The sequence below is a fragment of the Culex quinquefasciatus genome, chromosome 1 (assembly GCF_015732765.1).
Source record: "Culex quinquefasciatus strain JHB chromosome 1, VPISU_Cqui_1.0_pri_paternal, whole genome shotgun sequence".
NCBI lineage: Eukaryota > Metazoa > Arthropoda > Insecta > Diptera > Culicidae > Culex > Culex quinquefasciatus.
The window spans coordinates 47,324,883-47,342,596 of record NC_051861.1 but is presented as its reverse complement, the minus strand read 5'-3'; the positions used below and the strand labels follow the sequence as shown (position 1 = coordinate 47,342,596).

The window sequence follows — 17,714 nt, the reverse complement described above, 5'->3', positions numbered from 1 at the left end:
CCATTTTCCTTTACTCCACCATTACTCCCTTTACTTACCACTCTGTCATAAGATGTCAAAAAATGGACCTTGGGTTCATGATCAGGGACCAAAACTACCCTTTAGGACAAAGTTTCACGTAAATCAAAGAAGGATCGGGGCAACTTTTTCTGATTTCGTATGAGTTGGCAGAGAATAAAGTTGGGTGAGAAAATTCTTTAAACTCTGTATAGGAGCAATTCTCTGAGATTTCGGTCATTCGATTTTTTTTTGTATTTTTTAATCCGACTGAAACTTTTTTGGTGCCTTCGGTATGCCCAAAGAAGCCATTTTGCATCATTAGTTTGTCCATATAATTTTCCATACAAATTCGGCAGCTGTCAATACAAAAACGATGCATGAAAAATCAAAAATCTATATCTTTTGAAGGGATTTTTTGAACGATTTGGTGTCTTCGGCAAGTTGTAGTTATGGATATGGAATACACTGAAAAAAAATGATACACGGTAAAAAATTGTGATTTTTTATTTATTTTTTTGTCACTTAAACATGATTTGCAAAAAAAACACTATTTTTATTTTATTTTTTATTTTTTTATATAGTTTAGAGGACATAAAATGCCAACTTTTCAGAAATTTGCAGGTTGTGCAAAAAATCTTTGACCGAGTTATAAATTTTTTAATCAATACTGATTTTTTCAAAAAATCGAAATACTGGTCGCAAAAATTTTTCAACTTAAACTTGAAAACGGTGCACTTTATCAAAATTTTACTATAGTACTTTTTGATTAAAATTTTGATTTAACATCTAAAAATGAAGTTGAAAATGTTTTGCGACCGATCTTTCGATTTTTTTTTTAAATCAGTATTGATTAAAAAATTAATAACTCGGTCAAAGATTTTTTGCTCAACCTGTAAATTTCTGAATGGTTAACATTTTATGTCCTCTAAAATGTAGGGTACGTTATCCAAAACTGCATTAATATTTTATGATTGAATTAACTATCCAATCATTTTTTGACTGATTATGCAACTTCAGCAGGTCGAATTAATGTAAGTTTAAGGAACTTTACTAAAATAAAGCGAAGAACTGCTCATTTTCGAGCAAAAATTAGGGGGGTCCAATATAGGACATACTTTTCCAAAAGTGGACCCCTGTTAATTTAACTTACAAAAATAAAGAAAACTGTGTATTTAAGCAAAAGTTTCTCTTAAACATACAATGAATGCTTGTTGTAATCAACTTAAACGCATATTTTTTCAATTATGAGTATAAATATAGCTGTTTTTATGTTAAAAATACCAATATGCTGAAGCCGAAAGAATTTATAATTAATCAAAACTTTAGTTAATGGTACTTAACTAAAGCATCATAGTTGCAGTTTGAAATGATATTTTATAGTAATAAATTTTTAAATAAACATGCCTGGTTTTATCAGCAACTGTAAACAAAACTATTGTTTAGTTTCGATCAATCAATTATGTAATTAATATGAAAAAAATTGCATCAAAATTACTTTTTTAAATTATTTGTATGATTACAGTGGTTTTTGAAACGTTTTCTCGGATCTTTTTCGGAAATAAATGTGTTTAAATGTCTGTTAGGTTTTTTGTTGTTTAAAGCCAAATTTGTCAACAAAACATATTTGTTCATGATGAAAAGTGAGCAAAATCCAACTTTTATTCATTATATCTATGATTAGACCTACACCATGCATCAAAACATCAAATATCGGTTAAATTTGGTATAAAAATAACAGTTTGCCTATAGTGGACCCGGGTCCACAATCGGATTATGGACCCGGGTCCACTATAGGAAAAGGGGGTCCATAACAGGCAAACAAAACTTTTTTTTCAAATGGCTATTTTTCTGCTCAAAAACAAAAAACTGATGAAACAAATACTCAATGTTGTTCAAAACACTCCAGATTCCATTATTATGTACAAAGGGTTATGAAAAAGTGCTTAAAATATTGAAAATTTGTGAAAAATGTGCTTCGGCTCTACTAGGGGGTCCACTAATGGTTAAAATACCCTATCAAAAAATTAAAATAAATTAAAAATACTGTTTTATTTTGCAAATCAAGTTTTAGTGAGAAAAAGTTAAATAAAAAATCATAATTTTTTTTACCGTGTACCATTTTTTTCAGAGTATTTCATATCCATAACTACAACTTTGCTGAAGACACCAAATCGTTCAAAAAATTGCTTCAAAAGATACAGATTTTTGAATTTTCATACATCGTTTTTTTATGGACAGCTGCCAAATTTATATGGAAAATTATATGGACAAACTGATGATGCAGAATGGCTTCTTTGGGCATACCAAAGGCACCAACAAAGTTTCAGTTGGATTAACATATACAAAAAAAAAACGAATGACCGAAATCTCAGAGAACTGCTCACTTCACAAAAGCTGCGCGCCAGTAAATCTCCATCCATTCCGCTAATGTTTTTTAAGTGATTTTATCCCGCCTCTATTTTTTATTCCAATGATAGTAAGAAAACGACACGTCCATGTGAGTCATGTCGCTTTTTCGTACAGACGATGCTAAGCTCTACGTGAGTGATCGTTTGGCAAGAGCCGCGAAAACATTCGCGATAGACAGGGCGGGGCGACGAGATAAATTCCCACTAATGAACACTTTCGACAGTCGACAACTATCAATTTGAGTTTAATTAGCGATTATTGCTTACAGCGGTCGACGGCGATTTCTTCTAACAAGTGTGGTCATCCTGAATAATTGTTTTTTTAAGAAAAAATATTCCAAACCGATCTTGTATGTGGAAACAAAAACGACAACTCAAACAAAAAATCTGCCCTTTCAACTACCTCAAAAAGTTATTCCATCTTGGAGATGCCGGGGATTGAACCCGGGACTTCTCACATGCGAAGCGAGCGCTCTACCACTGAGCTACATCCCCTTGGTAAAGGAAGATTTTCAATTTGCCAGCAGGGACGGCCTTCCTCAAACGTCTCTGCATGAAATTTGTTTTTTTTTTCGTTCTTCTACAGTTTTCCCCCCTCACAAGTCTAAATCCAGCCTTTTGAGGCCGATTAGATTAGAACTATTTGCGAAGTTCTGTTTGGTCGCACTCAGCTGGAATAAAAAAAAAACGGGTCGCACAATCACGACTACGTTCGTTGTCCCTTCGAGGGACATTCATACTCCACGTCAAACTGGAATTGCTTAGGATGTGTATTATAAAATATAACAGATTATAAACATGAGTTGATTGAAAAGATTTATTATCGAAATGTGACTAAAAGGCTCTTCACGTAGTTGTTGGATGACCCTGTCTGCGAATGTGCTGATGTGCTTGATGGCGTAATTTGAGTTTTTGTTGGTGCGTCAACAGCTAATAGAATAATAAAACAGAATGGGTGGCCTTTGATATATTGTTTCATTCACGAGGAGTGGAGTGGGAGAGGTTGAGGGAAATGGGAAAGCAAAATGAATGAATCACGAGGCATTCGTTGGTCGAATCCATCAGTGCTCATTAGCAAGTTTCGAAGCACGTCGTCCGTCTCGAGAGGACGGGTTCGCTGGTACTCGGAGCTTGAGTAGTGAATTTATTTGTGTCAATCAGCGGTAAAGGTTGTTTTTCGTCCCAGGGATGGAGCAAACCACTGAAGAATAGTGAGAAGAAGAAAAACAGACGAGTCACGTCCATTCGCTAAGAAGGATGAACAATTAACCGGAACGCATAAAATTATCGATCAATTCTGGAAACGTTTTGTCAAATCAGCGTTCGTTAACACTTATTCAAATTTTATTGCGCTGAATGACGTTTGGGAAAGGTGATGAAACGTCATGGAAATGTGTCCAATAAGGCAATGTTATGTTAAGAAAGTTGAAAGTAAATTTATGAAGAGTTTGAGATGAAATTTATTTCGCAATGTTCTTAAAAATTAGCAAATATATTGGAAATTTTTATATTTGTTTTTCGATTGAGCTAGGTTCTGAACATGAAAAAAAGTTACGAATTTTACACAAAATCAATTTAGTGTCTACATCTTGAAAACGGTGCACAATGTCAACATTTCTGTAAAGTACTTTTCGGCTGCAAATTTTATTTAACATGTAGAAATCAAAACAGTTTCTTTCTAAATAGAAAATGTAATTTTAAGTTTTTTGTTACTCTCTTTACAGTTATCCCACATATTCGGAACACCCACAAATCGGAACACTTTTGTGGTAATTTGTCAATAGGATGCAAATTGCAACTTTTCTGTCGACCCTGTTTTTTTCCCAAGTAACATTTTTTTCCAGGAGTTCTACAAGAGCTCTTCAAAATAGCTACAGCATAGCAGTTTGGACCGCGGTAGGATAAAACTCTCTTCAAGTGCTCTTCCAAACTCCTGAAGAAGTTTTGAAGAGAATTTTATCCTACCGTGGTCCAAACTGCCATGCTGTAGCTATCTTGAAGAGCTCTTGTAGAACTCTTGGAAAAAAATGTTACTTGGGTTAGGACCTTTATTTGGACATTTTCGTGCTATTTCACTAGAAAAAGTAGTACTTTTTAAACAAAAACTGCATTTCAAGACTATTTTATCCAGAGCTGCAAAACACTGCCTCCAAATTGCCTGTTCCATAATTGTGGGATGTTATTGTGCCTCCCACAATTGTGGAACACCTGAATTTTTCTGATATTTTCACACAAAAAGTTATCAGACCATTCATAAAACATTACTAAGCTTGAGTTTCATTGGTTCCAGTGTGTGAAGTAATTGTCTTGTAGAAAATATGTACTTCTTTGATTGATCCAAAGTTGTTTACATCCGTAAAAAAAAAGTGTTTCGAATTTGTGGATTTCAAAGGTCAATGTTTTTCTTTAAAAACTTGAAATAAAACGTAAAAATTTACAGCCGGTCAATACATCAATCAAAAGATCACAAGAAAAGCTTTCACATGAAGGTAAAAGTGAATCATTATATTCAATTATCGATTGGCTATGATTGTTTGAACATAGGCCGATCTGTAAACTGTTCCGAATATGAGGGATGACTGTACATTGAAACTTTGAGAGACTTTGGAATAAAATTTGACAACTGAGCATTTTTCTATAAAATCGGCTGATTATTAGGATGTAACAAAAATGACTTTTTGGCGGGCATTCAGGGGTTTGTTCCGGTGGGCATACTGAGCCTAAATCCCAAATATGAGCTTGATTGGACGTAACAGGAGCTGGCGCTCCGCCCTTCAATTTTAAATGGGATTTAACCCGTAAAAAAAGATTTTTTCAAAAATGTCACTTTTTGAGGCATTTTGGCCACCAATGCGTTTAGCAAAAACATCACTGGCGTGTAGGCCAGATCCTTGCACATCTTTTGGTATATATAACATTGAAGTTTGGAGCATCCTGGAGCTCGGTACAGACCTTCAAAGTTTGGCATATTTTCGAAAAATCGGTCCCAGCAAAATCAAATGGCGTCTCGGGCGTCGCGAGGTGCGACGCATATCTTTTTTGCCGGGGACGATTTTTTGAAAAAATGACATACTTTGAAGGTCTGTACCGAGCTCTAGGATGCTCCAAACGATGCGCAAGATCTGGCCTACACGCCAGTGATGTTTTTGTTAACGCATTGGTGACAAAATGCCTCAAAAAGTGACATTTTTGAAAAAATCTTTTTTTACGGGTTAAATCCCATTTAAAATTGAAGGGCGGAGCGCCAGCTCCTGTGACGTCCAATCAAGCTCATATTTGGGATTTAGGCTCAGTATGCCCACAGGAACAAACCCCTGAATGCCCGCCAAAAAGTCATTTTTGTTACATCCTACTGATTATATGTATTTATAATTTTGTATTGTTTTATTTGGCTCAACATTTTTGGGGACCGATTTCAAAATTATCTTTATATCAAAAAATCTTTTTTTTAAAATCTGTAATATTTTCGTAGTGGATTAAAGAATAGCAAACTAGAAATTTCTTATGCAAATATCTCAGCAACGGGGTCCAAATTTCAATGATAAAAAAAATCAGTTCACACTCGACTATCCGAAGTTCGCTTATTGAAAGTTTGTATGAACCTTCGGATAACCGAATCACGAACAAAAACATTTCTGGAGTTTTTTTTAAGATCCAATAAACCAAATTTCCAGTTTTTGCTTTTTGGGTGTTTTTGAAACCGCCTTGAAAACGAAAAGGAATAAAAAAAGTATGAATTCCTAACTGAAAATCATTAGGCCTCGTAGGACTTTTTTTTTACTTTGTATATTTGCAGATATAAAAATAATAAACTAAAAAGTTGAACAAACAGATAAAAAACTATTCTTAAGAAATGTTTCCAATTTCAGAGTAAATCAGATAATTAATTATTATCCAACCAAACTTGTTCGATCACTTGAGAGTTTCCCAACCTCAAAACTCGAAACCTAGTACAGGAATAATCCATCACCTTATTTTTTTTTTTTCAATCAGTCACACAAAACCCGCAGCTTAATCCGTCTAGCCCGCCATAATCATTTCCCGTCTGTCGTTACACGATATCTAGCTAAAAGATGAGGAGGCAAGGAAAAAATAAAACTCGTAAAAACCGTAACGACCTAGAGCCGCCACCAAACTGGCCGTTTTCGATATCTCTACCAAATCGCTTCAGTTCTCAACTCGGCGACAAAACCCCTTGCCTCAGCTCTGTTGGTTAAAAACCTGCTGCACGCAACGTTTATCTTCGCCGCCAAAGCAAAATGAGCGTGGCTCGAAACAAGAGGCGAGGCTGGGAAATTAATTAGCATATTTTATTGGCATTAACTTTTAATTTCGTTTGAAATCCATGGGTTAATTTACGGCTGCGAGGACAATTTATTTCGCGCGCCACGGCTTCTTATTTTCTCGAGAGACAACAACAATCTTTGCGAAAGGTTTATCAAATTGCTAAAGTGACAGCATGTCTGACGGATAGCTGATGATCGAGGGACAAAAATGTTTCACGATAAAAGCAGAGAATGTAAGTGAAATTATTTTTTGCAATCACACAGTTGAATAAGTATGGATTACAAAAAGAGTCAACAACAATTATTCGAGTTTCGATTTAGTTCAGAGGAAGCGAAACCAGAAATTAAAAAATGATTGATCAAATATGTTGGTTCATTGTGCTGAAGTTTTTTAAATTATCATAATGAAGTAATGGTCAAAGTCCATACCTTGACGATTATGATTTGAGATATTTTTTTATTTCGCCTAAATAAATTATTAATGCTACAAGTTATCGCCATAAAGCAGCTTAATATGGAAATCAGATGGCATAATTAAGCAAACGACGAAATGGAAAGTTGATAAGAAAACGCGAATAAATCCAAACTAAAACACACGAGCTCACCCTCCACCGAGTTGAAAAAGGTTGTGAAGATAGAGCACGTTAATCGTCGTTAATGTGTAATGGCCATAATTCCAGCTTCTTTTCCATTCCGTCGAGTGATGTTGTCAGCCGTTTTGGCGTCCGAGGCGTCAGGCATGGAGAACGTTCCAACTAGCTCCGCTGAAGGTTTAATTTCGCTACCAAGACGTCCGACTTGCCTGACTGAAGGCGATGGCTCCATTTGACGTAGTTGGACTTAATTGTGGCTTACAGTGCCTTAAGAGGTCAGCGTTTTTTTTTCTCTCGTAATAACAATTAGCACTTTACTTGGGGTAAATGGTTTCAGTTGTCAAATTGCGGGGCAATGCGATACTATCGTTTTCCTAACGGACAAAAAAGTTCGCAATGCTTTCATAACGAGTCGTTTTTGCACCTTTAAAAAGTTATCTGTTTACCAAACAACGTGCCACCATAACAAAAACGTTAAATATCGTTAACCTTAATTTGAGACCACAAATGGTTGTATCCATTGCAAAAACAACAACATCAACTACAATTGCAAAGTCAAATGATAAATTTTGTACACAAAATAATCCAACTCAAGCATGCCTTAAGAGCGAGTTTTTCACCACCCATTTTTCGAGATGAGATTTGCCTGATCGCAGCAGCGCCTGATCTGATGCATTGAAATTTGTAAACCATGGTACACTCAACCCCCGGTGGTTGGTCACTTTTTCGTTTGACACTTTTTTAGTTTGTACCCCGTTGGTTGGTCAAAGTCAAACTAAAAAGTGACGAACTGTCACTTTTTACACGGCGCACACGCACACCTTCAAAACAAACGTTTGGTAGTGTGTGTGAACTCCGCGTTAAAAGGGTGTCAAACTAAAAAGTGACCCCGTTCGTTTGACAACAGTTGCTGTCAAACCAACGGGGTTTGAGTGTAAATGATTTAACTTTCAATTTTTTTTTGTCTTTAAAAAATATTTGCAACGGCCGAAACCTGACAAAAAATGGCGCAATTTCATCATACGACACAAAGCATCAACATTTTGCGCATTCCAAAATACTTTGCATGTTAATAAAAACGACACGTTTTATCAATTTGCACCTCGAACGTTTCGTAATTCACACCGTCTATCACAAAATGCAATCAATTGGAAGAGAGAACCCTTCGCGCTAATTACTGGCATGACTGGAACGCGAGTGATAAAATGCTCCACTCCATTCAAGCCAAACACAATCGTGACAGTTGTCGTCACCAGCTAACGAATGTCGTCGAATGTTGGCATTTCATTTCTCTACAATGCTATTGAAACAAAAGACGAAAACACCCTTCAATTGACGACAGCCGTCGGTCTGGTGGTGGCCTCTGGGATGACGTCATTCAGAAGACGCAAACAGTCTAAACTGGCGGAAGCTGGCGACGACGTCCAACGTCGAGGCGCTGCGTTTGGTCTTTTAAAAGACGCAACTGTTTTTGAAAAGGATTGATGATGAACTCTGCCTTTGACATGACCTCAGAGGACGTCAGATGATGGACGCACAATTTATCACATGTTTTTTTTTTTCATTTTGATAAAAAAAAGCTATTTAAACCGTTTTCTAATTTTGTTCAGAAAAAAAGTACTTGTTAGGGCAAGTTTATATTTTTGTTCAGAAAGTAACAATAGCTCATGTGAAGTTGTATTACCCAACATACTCACAACTAGGTCAGTCCGGCAAAATGTCTGGTTTTGCAATTTAGAGGAAAAATATGAATTATTTACACTCGTTGCTGCTGCTTATCGCGAGCGTTTCGCAAAAACAAACAACTCGCCAGAAACAACAGTAATAGCATCAACATCAACAGCAGAATTGGAGGTCTTTGCTGTTTGCTTAATGAGCTTATGCACACACACACACGCTCGCAAACTGTCGAGAAGTGTAGCGGAACATGAATGTTGAGCTGATTAAAAACAGCAACAAAATATTCCAGGCGGAAAGAGAGTAGTAGTTACTGGCGAAGATTGCAACCGGAGTGACCTGGAATGGAATAATTAAAATTGAAATATTTGTTTTGATTCCGGCAAGCAGATGATGAATGGCAGTTGTGCTTGGACAGGCTGGTCCAAGCACATGAAACGTGCGCATTTTTAATCTGATTATAATTACGTGCCAACTGCTAGGTTCGCATTCCTAACTGAGAGCTCATGTGGTTGGCATGTGGGTGGAATAATCATTGTTGTCGGGTCAAAAAAATATAAAAACCTAAATCACAAGCCATAGATTTTTCCAGGCTTTGTGTTAGTGTTATAAAAGTTTTTAGTTTTTTTTTTTGTTTATTCACTGGTCCAGTATTTTTAAAATATGAATTGCATAAAAAACTTTTTTCTGTTTTGTTCATTGGAATTTCACAAAATTCATAATATTTTTGAACAATCCCAAGTTTGATTATCAATACAGGAATAAGCATTTAAAACTGTTTTCAGTCTATTGCATTTTCGAAGAAATTTTAAATTTATTGGAAAAATAATTCTGCCCCCATTATTAATGCCAAATAAAAAGGGGGTAGGGGACGAAAACTTTTAAAAATATTGGCAACGGCCCTATGTGTTATGTTTTATTTTTTCATTTAGGCCGTTGCATAGTTTAATTCGCAAAACTTAGCAAAATTACATATTTAAAAAAAAACTTCTTAATATCAAAGGTCGTTAAAAGTCGCAGAAAAAAAACATCAATAAATGTTTTTAATGTCTAATTTGCATTTAAAAAAATATTGTTGAGAACTTAAGAAAAAGAATTTCAATACTATATCCTTTTGAAAAAAAAAAACTAACTTAATCCACCTTTGTGGTTGATGCCTTCCTCACTTTTTACCAAAATTGGATAATATAAGTGGTTTCAGCTTTTTTTAGATCCAGAAAAAAAGAACACAATATATAACTTATGTGGTAATAACTCGAGACAGGGTTGCCAGAACTCCAATGTTTTGGACTCATTGGAAAGGCCTTTCAATTACCTAACCAACGATTGGTCGGATGATGGCTCCGGACATAGTTTACATACATTTAAGTAAGATCCGGCTTCAAAAAAAGTACATTAATATCACATAAAAACACGTTTTAATGTTAGACCTTGAATAAACAAAAACGAAAGCACTCAATGCACAGTGGTCCGAAACCGAAATCTAGCGTGACAAAATTGATAGCGGCCACACGTTAAGATTTATTGTTTTGGTGTCTTCGGGACAAATGATCAGGGTCAATAGGGGCAACTTTTGATATGGTGGACGTTAGGGTGGTCCAAATTTTAGGGTGATTCAGAACTTTTATTTTGTCGGGGTGACAAGATAGCGCTTTGGTGACTTCAGAAAAATTGTAGGGAATACAACTCTGAGCAACTTTGCTCAAGAACACAAAGCTTTATCTTCAAACGGGAAGTTTCTATAACCATTTTTGTAGTTAAGGTTGAGGTGCTAACGAAAACATAAGTTTTTTGAATTTATCAACTCAGGCTTATGTCGCAGCGAGATGGTGTCTTCTAGACATTTGTAGAGCTTATCAAAACTCACATTTATCATCCAAGAGAGCGAAAATCGGACCTTCTAAACGAAAGTTATAGCCAAAATACGACGAAAAAGATGCCATTTTGAAATGTGAATAACTTGAAAAGATGGTGGAGTTTGACCTCGTTCTTAAAAGCATCTGAAAGTACACATTCTGAAGTACATTTGCTGAAAATACCTCGGAGGTTTATTTTGTTTAACTCAATTAATCTCAATTTGAAAATGAGCATTTTTAAATCGTTTTTTGCCCATAACTTTTGATAGGATTGACCAAAATTCGTGTTTGAAGAATAAAAATGTTCATTTTGACAAGCTCTACAATTGTCTAGAAGGGCCCAAAAATTTACAAAATCATCTAGTGGTTGTAAAAGAAGAAACGAGTTTTATCTGAAATATTTCAGGAATCAACAAGATAATTAAATTTATTTCTGAAATATTCCAGTTTAAACCTGTTACTTCTTTTACAACCACTAGATCATTTGGTACATTTTTGAGCTCTAGAAACTTCTCGTTTGAAGATAGAGCTTTGTGTTCTTGAGCAAAGTTTCTCAGAATTGTATTCCCTACAACTTTTCTGAAGCCACCAAAGCGCTATCTCGTCATCCCGACAAAATAAAAATTCTGAATCACCCTAAAATTTGGACCACCCTAACGTCCACCATACCAAAAGATGCCCCTATTGACCCTGATCATTTGTCCCGAAGACACCAAAAGTCTAAATCTTAACGTGTGGCCGCTATCAATTTTGTCACGCTAGATTTCGGTTTCGGACCACTGTGCAATGTGGACATTAACCAACACGTTTTGTTTGGCTGACCATTCTTTGAATTGTCCCGAAATTTGGTTTAAGTTGGTTGCTGGAGTCTCGATTGCTGGAATCGACGTGCGTCAAATGCGTTCTGACCTGAAATCCTTTTGGCCAGTTGTCGCACTTAAATCAATTATCAGGGAGTGGCAAGATAGCACGACAAGATTGAAACTACTTTTATATGTAAAGTGACAAAAATGCGCGGATTTTTTTCGGATTTCGTTGAATATCTCAGGATTGAAATCGAATTTTGGGGATCTGTGAAGGTCAAAAGGTGAGGCATTGTGAGCTGCACAAAATGGCGTTCTGAATTCAAGTTGGCCCAAAATGCACGTACGACAAGTTAGCACAACGGCGACGAGGTCAAATTATTAAAAAAAAATCCACCAAGATTCACCAAACTCAATTTAACAATACATTTCCTATCTCCAGAACAAAAGCCTTGCCGCATGGTAATGCTAAAATGCCCTAGAAATGTTGTTCGAGTGCAGCTTTATTCAATATCAATTTGTGTTTTTATTAGAATTTAGCAGTTTGGTTTAAGAATGTCACATTTGCAATTCAGAGATTTGGAGAACCTTTCAACTGAGATCAATTCATAAGCCTTTGCAGGGAGGGTACATATTTCTACGTTAAGATTTTGCTAGCTGGGTGCTCATTTAGGGAAAATAAATTTTGAGAGGAAACCGTAGACCTAAGTGCAGCTTTATCTTTTGAAGAAATCAAATTAATCCTTAAACAAATTCAGTTGGATTGATGACGCAGTCTTGTGTTATTTTGAGCCTTTTTCACAAGTGGCTCGTTGGTCTAGGGGTATGATTTTCGCTTCGGGTGCGAGAGGTCCCGGGTTCAATTCCCGGACGAGCCCAGCGGATTTTTTGTCCACCAAATACATCTTTTTTACAAAACTAAAATCGAGCAACACATTACGCAACAAAAAAAAACACGCAAATACGCAAAACAGATGAGACAAAAATTCCGGTGAAATGAAGAAAATATAAATAGTGCGAGAGCGGAAGAGAAGAGAACGATGCACGGAGAAAAATAAAATCGCGGTGAAGGTCAGCCACTCAGGCAAAGCACCGTACGGCATCAACAGCAGCAGTCAACGGACGACCGACATCCACCTACATCCGCACACTTACACACACACACACCTCATCCTAACCCTCACCCTGGTCTGGTGCCTGGTGTTTTACTATACTACGACGTCGACGGCTCCCCGCGACGTTGTCGACGAGAGTCAGCTGTTTTTTATTATCACCCCCCTCGCGGCCCCCTTTCCTCATCATCAATTCCAGTTATAACCGAACGTCAATGGCAACCTGCAGCGCGTCGGTCGGTCGTCTTTCGGTTGATGACGGTGCGAGCGGTGGAGATCGGTGGGAGCAGGCGTCGTCGGTCGGCAGCAGAGTTTACGGTCACGAGGAAGGAAGCGGTCGTATAAAAATATAAAGAGAAGAGAGAAGGTGTATAAAACAAAATAAAAGCTGGCAGCCGGGGGACGACGACTTGGCGGCGGGGCTTACGCGATTACGGATCGCGGGCTCTCCCTCGAAAGCAAAAGCAAAAAGTGAACACACATACACACATGTGTGTGATGCCGGCAAAGTCAGTCAGTCAGTCATTTGCGCCATCACACTCTTCAGACGGTCGGCCGGCTGTGGCGCGAACGGTGAATGATAAGATTATGGAGAAGGGGGAAAAGGGGGCAGTTCTCCACATGACAGAGCCGAGTTGGAGTGGCTGGCAGCAGCGCCCGAATTGAGTGACGACAAAAGGATTTACCCGCGATTGTCCATTGAGCAAATAAAAGGGTTGTCCTTGCTTGTTTAAATAACCGCGAACTTTGAAGAGGTGAAGGAATTCAAAATGTTGAGATTTTTTTATATTATTTTTATTTAAAAAGTTGGATTTCTTGGAAAGGCAAATTCAAAACCATAAAAATAATAATCGTGTGCTTTTGAAGATTTTTTTTCAGAAAGTTCAGCAATTTTTTCCCCAAAATGACACTTTGAACGTGTTTGTGGCTCATGCATTTCTAAAAAAATGGTAGTTTTAAATAAATAAATAAAAAAAATACCCACCTTCTAGCAGAACACGAGATACAACAAACGTCCATTCTCATGCAAAATTGGCTGAAAATAACATTTTATAACTGGTATTTTAATAATTATCACCTTTTTCAAACAACTTTTTCGTAAAATTCTGATCTTGTGAAACTCGTGAAGAATTCATGCAAATCCTAGAGAAATCTCAAGATGGACGCGATTCTTGGCCCAATCAGGAGACAATGAAAATATGTTGTCAAAAACTTCTTTTTTATGGCTTTCGAAGTGCAATCAACGGAATACAATATCAAAAACATGCTCCTGCGTTGAAATTCATTTAAAGCATAATTATGTAATTCATTTTTTTTTGTATTTTTTAACATTCCAACGCCCAAGGAAGACATTTTATGTTTAAGTACCGCAACAAGTTTCGTTTGTTCGTTCGTTGATTTTTTTTTTTCATTCGTTTTACGAAAACTAAGAATTGCATGATAACTGTTTTTTTAAGCATTTTATCCCCCCGCTCCCTCCTTTTCATGGATAGTTAAAAATATGTCTGTCTGTTCTCAACTCGACTTTGATCAGAGTAGAGGGACGTAAACTTTAACATTCAGTCTACGATCAGCAGAGGAGCGAGTCAGACGTGCGTCTCTCACACACCAAAAAAGTGCTAAAAAGTGCAAAAAATGTCTCATGGCAACAAAAAGAGGCAATCCCAAAAAAAAAACCCCGAAGCGCTATCTGCAAAGCTAGGCAGTTTGAGCAAGGACGCAAGGATGTACCTTGCTTGAAGGCCCTGTCAGAATTACCAGATCAAAATTTTAAAGATCTGTATGGCAATGGCAATGTTTTGATTAAAATCTAGGAAAAAAATTACTGAAATTCTAACAATTCTGAACAGTGAAGTTTGTAGAATTCAAAGGGTTAAACTGATTTCATGGCCTCATGGGTTGAATTTGAATTTTCTTTTTTTTTCATCTTCTTCTTTCGGAAAACAAAGTCTTTTTTTAATTTCAATTCAATTCCTTCATTTTTATCACAAAGTTGTTCTAAATTCAAAATCATTATTCAGGATGACACTTGAAAAATCTGACATTCCCAGATTTTTCTGACAACCTGGCAACCCTGGGCCCTGTAGGAATGTTCTTCCTCATGCAATACAAAAAATATATTATTTTATGATACAATCAGAATAATATTTTGTACGAAACTTGATAAAAAATTTGTGTTGTTGTTTGAAATAAACAAAAAATCGTTAGATAAAACTTAAACCTTCTCTGTACTACACAAATGTATTTTGCTGTTGCTACAATTGTGCTTCACATTTATCGTAGATTCAACAAAAAAATATCAAAAAAAAAATCCCTATTTTACTATGCCTATCCTTCGAAGCAAATCTAATACAACTTAGTATGACAGTTGGAATACAAAAAAAAAACACATAAATAAGGAAAATCGTGCAGACGATCAAATAAATTCGCACTGCTTCATAATCCATCCGATTATCCGAAGTATCAATTATTCGATGTTCGTTATCCAAATTTTTGTATGGGACTTCAGATAAACTAATCAAGAACAGATTATTTGCCGCATCATTTATTTTTTTTACTTTTAACATAAAATTCGAGCATTGCGACCATATTTTAGTCAAAATTAAATGGAAGTTTGTTTGTTATACGTTATAAGTTTATACCGTAGGCTTATAGTGCAGGAAATTCTCTAACTTTGACCAAAGAAGCTGTTATAAAAAGATATTAAGCTTTTAAAAATAATCATCTTTAACTGTAATTTGCCAAAGCTGTGAGAAAAAATCAAACCAATTCCGGATGTTTATGGTGCATTTTGAAGAGCTTCAAAAGGCCATTTGAATGCAACTAAGAGAATTGGAATTGATGAAGTTTTACGAAAATGCGAGTAGTTTTAAACATATCTATGATTTTAGACCTCAAATTTCAAAGCCCGATATCCCCCACTTCCCTTAGTCGTAGAGGGTTCATATTTGGCATGAGTTAAGCACAACAATCAAAAACAAGGGGACGGAAAAAAATGTTTTGCGTGGTGCGACTATCCGAAGTTATTTTTTTCCGAGGCCTTCGGATAATCTAGTCTGGACTGTAATAACACTAAATCTTTGTCTGAACGATGTAATCTAGTTCATATTCGACTTTTAAAACCTTCGACCAGCAAAATTCAAATTGATTCGACTTGATAATTTAATCAGTCCCCAACCAATCCGCGTGACGCCGAACCATCATCCAATTGTGTGACTCGGGCAGAAAAGCTGTCTGTCGTTCATGTAAATTTCATTCCCAATTCCAAAACCGCAAGCCCGCGCGTCCGCCGGCCGTCGTCGTCGTTGACGCATTTCAAATTCCACCTTTTACCATGTGCATGTTTAGCGCAACTCCTCGCTGATTGTCAGTCCGTTGTCGATCTCTGTCTGTCGTCTTGTCGAATGGCAAATTAAATGGGCGTTCTCATACAACTGCCAGCCACAGAGTCAGCCAAGTTCAGCGCCAACAATGAACGACCCCGCCACGAATTGTCGACTCAAATAGGAGGTATTCGAGTTTGGAGGTTTTGAGCTCTGAACTGGAAAAAAAAATACACGCTGTTATGATAGAAGCCAGCACCCATTATTAGCATAAATTACCCGATTTGACATGCAAATTCGTTCCGAATACATAAGTCCCGGAGCGCACTTTGTTATTCATATGACATTAAAATTCGATAGATAAACCTAAAACGGCAGCAGGGTCCAACAAAACTCGGGGACAATCGCAACAGTCGAGGAACACTGAAAATGCCAATGAATGGTCGTTCAACTGAATCAATCCGACAAAAAAAAATGCCAGGCCTGTCACATCGACCGGCCTCGCTGGATAATGTATGGGAGGAAAACTTTACATGGCGACGAAAATAATAAATGTACCAACTGCCTCAATTCAGACGAAGACAGACAAAGAAACAACAACTCTGGGGGCTTGATAAATATTCAAGTATCACGAATTGAATCGAAACAATAAATGGATCGTTAAATTTAGAGCGCACTGTGCTTCGTGGTATCGTCTTTTTTCCAGCCAGGAATGCCAAAGTATATGGCGCAATTGAAATTGGAAGGAAAAAGTTTCGCAAACAATCGGACTGTAATTTCTTTTACGGCATCTTGACTTTTTTTTATTCGGCGAAGCTGTTGCATTTGTATTCGTAAAACACGCTTTGGGTAATCAATCTTTCAATGAGAACCTTAAAAAATGCCCAACAGAATCAAACAACAGCTTTCGCCACACTGATTATTCCAGATATTTACATCATTCCGATGCAAAGCTTGAATCATCATTTTCCCATAACAATTCATCATCGCTTTATGAGGTTATCTGGGTCATCCCTGGAGCAATCTCGCACTGCAGATCCATATAAAATGAACTTATTCTTCCGCGCCAAGCCAAAAGCACACACTCTTTCTCTCTGCAGTGCAGTGTAGCTCATAAACAATTTTAATGACATTATTTTTTTATGACTCTCGCCCCATAACGTAACAATGTCGTTATGATTCACTTTTTACAACAATCTACCGCAAGTAAGCATAGATACAGCATCCATGTAACCGCAAAAGCAAAAAGACTGAAACTGCGGGTTTTTAGGATGCATCGATGAGGGAATTTGCGTGCAACTTGGACGTTGGTGACTCAGATTGTGTCTTGAGTTGTTGTTGCAGTTTTGACCACAATTTTGAGATTAACGAAAGAAGTCAGAATTTCCACGGGTCAATCGCTAAACTATACTATTGAGCAACTCTCTCAGATTTCGGTCATTCGATTTTTTTGTATTTTTTAATCCGACTGAAACTTTTTTGGTGCCATTTTGCATCATTATAGTTTGTCCATTTAATTTTCTATACAAATTTGGCAGCTGTCCATACAAAAACGATGTATGAAAATTCAAAAATCTGTATCTTTTGAAGGAATTTTTTGATCGATTTGGTGTCTTTGGCAAAGTTGTAGGTATGGATATGAACTACTCTGAAAAA

At 36.7% G+C, this 17,714-nt stretch overlaps 1 protein-coding gene and 2 non-coding genes across 3 annotated transcripts in view; 2 read left to right on the top strand and 1 right to left on the bottom strand.

The window, feature by feature from the left end:
• Positions 1-17,714, top strand: part of LOC6035528 (mpv17-like protein) — a 308,056-nt gene that overhangs the window by 102,688 nt on the left and 187,654 nt on the right. The window lies entirely within an intron of this gene.
• Trnaa-cgc lies at positions 2,832-2,903 on the bottom strand. Its single transcript has one exon. It is a non-coding gene; the product is annotated as a tRNA-Ala (tRNA).
• On the top strand, positions 12,430-12,501 carry Trnap-cgg. The gene has a single exon. It is a non-coding gene; the product is annotated as a tRNA-Pro (tRNA).